Raw genomic sequence first — 4,375 nt, forward strand, 5'->3', positions numbered from 1 at the left:
TTTTTCAGGTATACGGACATATAGAGAAATCTCATAGATTAGTTTTTTTTAACTCAGCTTCAAATTAATTTTATATATCAGAGCCTGTAAGATGTAAAATCAAACCATAAAAGGAAGGCTGAACAAAAAATGGAAAAAAGAAAACAATTCTCATAACCCTCACTTTGTTTTACACCATCATACTCAGTCCTGAACACTCCTGCATCTACAGGTCTAAGAATTCCTCTGAAACTTGTGAAAAGTTCCTGCAGTTTTTTCCCAGTAAGATTCAAAACCCTAAAACACTCATCTGTCAGCATTGTTCTTGCTGTCTTCCATCAGTTCAAGCATCTGTGTCTCTAAACAACGGGAGAAGACAGTTTATAACATGAAGACATCTTCCTTTACAAATGATGTTGCAACTCATTATCTAAACATAGTTTGTAAATGTGTAAAACTTGTAAAGATTTTTAACAGCAGTCTATGTTCAAATGTTGTCACAGGTCCAACTGCCCCATGAGGACCCCAAAGTGCTTTATATTACAKTCATTCATCCATTCACACTCACATTCACACACTGATGATGGTAAGCTACATTGTAGCCACAGCTGCCCTGAGGCACACTGACAGAGGTGGGGCTGCCATCACTGGTGTCACCGGACCCTCTGACCACCATCAGCAGGCAAGGCAGATAAAGTGTCTTGCCCAAGGACACAACGACTGAGACTGGATGACTGGAACAGCAATCCTCCGGTTACAGGACGCCTCCCCTAACCACTCCACTGGAAATAAAATCACTCCTGTGTGCTGCTTATCACCCCCTGAACTCTCTACCCATCTGTGAGCCCACCTCACCTCCTTCTCCAGTTACCGGACCCAGTTATCAAACACCCCCATACTCACCAGTCTTCTGTTTTTCAGACCCCTCTGGTTTCACTTGTAAAAATCACCTCACTGTAAACTTACACAAACGCAGTGTATAACGTAGATTTACAACCTTTTGTTGACTAACGTTTTTGACATATATTATTGAGTAGTAATAACCAATGGAGAAACAGCATGTACATGCATATAGCTTGTCATTCCAGAGCCAAAGAATAAAAGGGGTGGTGGAGTCACCCTACTTATTAATAATAAAATAAAATGTAAAATAGTTAATAAAATGTCAATGATTGTGGATAATATTATGGAAATAATAACAATACAAATAATAAAAACATATCAATAAGTTGTGCATATCGATCACCAGATTCAAATATAGAGCTATTTACTGATCAAATCATGAAGCCACTGGAAAAAACTTCTAACAGAAAAGTTTATTTTATTTTATTTTATTTTATTTTTTTTGCGTGGAGACTTTAATATTGGCCTGGGAAATAAAACAGACTCAAATAATATTATTCCATTTATAGATTCTATGTACAGTTTAAATCTTTATCCGGTGATATCAAAACCTACAAGAATCACAACTCATAGTGCTACAATAATTGATAACATTTTTACAAACATAACAAATGGAGAAGTGATAGGTTGTATATTAATGACTGTAAATGACAGTTTTCATCATTTATAAAAATGATCAATACAATACAAAAGTAGATACAATTAAGAAAACAATAATAAACACACAAAATTCTTTGACCAAGCGTTGACTGTTCGGCTGCAGAAGGTGCATGTTCAAGCCTGATGCTCCTTCTGCAGCCGACCGGGCGATGCGCGGTCACATGGTTGTTCTGCGTTCTTTTTCACAGACCTTTCACAGCCCCGAGACACTCTGCACCGCGCTCCTGGTTACCTCCTCCCACTGCTGCATGCACCGCTGCATGGGGCTCCTTCCTGCTGGAGTCTACAATGCAGACAAAGAAAAATAGAGACCCGTCACCCAATGTTATTTATCTACAAATCTGTCATGGTTAAAGCTCCAAAGTCTTTATCAGTCAAATTCCTCCTCCACAAGGTGCATTCATTCATGAGTTTTTGACTGTTTGACTGTCTTTAGAAACGTCTGCTTCCTGGTACAACAGTCAGCTCTGGAAGAGAGTTTTTTTTTTTTTTTTGAAGCGAGTGGTTGAAGCAAAATAACAAACAAACACTGCCATGAACTTCTGACCAATCAATGTTCTGATGTGGAGGGGGTAAAAGGTTCTTCCGACGGGTTGTAACACAAGAGGCGGCAGAGTAGACGTGGAGAACATGGTGAAGTAATTTTCATCATGAAATTTCRGAAGCAGTATGGAGTAGGTTTTACACACAGACACACATGAACCACAGTGCTGCTCCATGCTCCCAGCACACACAACTCAGGCCAAGGTCACGGCCCGCTGGCTCCATCTCCCTCCCACCCCGCAGCTGATCTCTATCCCGCTTCATTTCCTTTTTATAATCTCCACTTATCATTTTAAGAAGTTTAACAAGTYCAAGGCTTGTTCAAGCTCAACTTGCTGTTGATTTCCTGGATTCATAAATCTGACTTTTGTGAAAAAAGCCCCTGGGGTCGGATTTTAAAGGATTGTGTAGAATCCATACTAAAAGTGAACGTACGGCCAAAAGGCAAACATAGCGTATGCCTGGGCTCGTGTACGCAAGCTTTATAAATCCAAACCCTGGTCTTTTATTAAACTGTGGAAGCAGCTGATCCTCTCCTCCACAAGTTCTGGAACAAGTCAAATTTTCTTATTTTTGTTGTTCACGGAAGAAGAGACCAGAGTTCAGCATGTCAACTTTTCTTTCCTGGTGTTAACATGTAGACATGTTAAACTACTCAGGACATATCACTGTCTGTATTACACCACAGCAGCTTTAGGTGAAATAACAGGAAATAAAAGCTGACATTCTGAACTCTTGTCTCATCTTTTAATCTTAAACTCAAATATCTTCAGTGAAAAACAAAAACAAGAGAATTTGACTTGCTCCAGTACTTTTGGAGGGGACTGTGTTTATCCTTTTACTGGCTTTAGCTTTCAGCTAGCATTTTGCTACATTAAGTTGTCTTGTTAGTCCTTTTGCCTTTTGTTACTTGTAGCTGGCCTTTTGCTACATTTAGATTTTAGCTGTTTGATACTTTCAACTTTGATGTTAATTTCCTACTTTTGGCTTTTAACTAATGTATATTTTTAGCTGTCAGCTTGTGTTTTCTTCCTTTAAGCTAGAGTTTTTGTTTTATTATTATTATTATTATTATTATTATTATTATTATTATTATTATTATTATTGCTTTATGACAATGGTCTGCTTTTAGTTTTAAAAAATGTCAGCAGTTATTTAGCTCTCAAGGAGCTGTCACACTATCATGTTTTAGACAACTTATGAAAAGTGTACATTGTCTACACTGAAGATTGAATTTAAGACATCAACTGGAGGTCTCTTAAGCGTACATACTGCAATGYTAACACTTAAATCAAATATATATCTTTTATTAATAATTTAGACATAAAAATTCTCATAAGTTGGCATAAGTTGTGTAAACTGTTATAGTGTGACAGGGCCATCAGTAAATAAATGCATTTTGACAGAACATACAAGATTGATGTTGAGTCTCGGTCCGGTTCGGTTCTTCTGGGGCTCCGTCGACTGATTTGGACCCCTCTCTCGTCTCCTCTCCGTCTGCTCAAGTCTGGTGCTGCTGTTTCTTCGGTGGTTTCGCTGGAGTGTCCTTGCCTGTAGCTGCTGGATGTTTAAGACCTATTTTAGCTAACACTTGAATGAAGAAAGGCGATACTTCAGCTTCTAGACATGTTTATTTAACGAGAGATGCGAGAGAGGTTGCTAACAGCTAGATCGTATGAAGAACTCTGAACCAAGAAGCGCGTGCYCGCCTTCATGCGCGCTCCGGTCGGCTCGTTCACATTTCTTAAAGGCACGGTACATAAAAATACACGACATTCCCCCCTTCGATTCTTTCAGAATCGACAAATAATCAAACATACATACATCTCTCATAAAAGACACAATGTCCAGCTGAAAATTTTCATTGGCATAATAAGGTAAATAAGATTTAAACTAAAATTTTAGCCTAAAATTAAATAGGAACCTATTTAATCCTATTTGCATCCTAATTTAAGACATTACTTTAAAGCTAGTTAAGCTAAACTCCAAAGTAAGTAAAAGCCAGATTCGACTATCCATCAGCTATCCCTCAAACCTCCTGACCGTGATTAAAGCATCACCTGCAGGGGATCCAAAGGTAAGCTCTCAATCCTAAATTTCATAAGCTAATTAGATCTCCAGAATCAGAAAAACCTCCCTCATGAAGCAGAAGGAGGATCAAAAAGATCCTGAGATCAGAGAAACCTTCACACAATGCCAATCGGTGAAAGAAATCCCTCTTTAGAATTACCATTTAACAGTAGCTAATTAAAGGACTTAATACCAATCAAAGTCCTCAGAGCATTCCTTA

Source organism: Austrofundulus limnaeus, unplaced genomic scaffold (assembly GCF_001266775.1).
Source record: "Austrofundulus limnaeus strain Quisiro unplaced genomic scaffold, Austrofundulus_limnaeus-1.0 Scaffold706, whole genome shotgun sequence".
NCBI classification, from domain to species: Eukaryota; Metazoa; Chordata; class Actinopteri; order Cyprinodontiformes; family Rivulidae; genus Austrofundulus; species Austrofundulus limnaeus.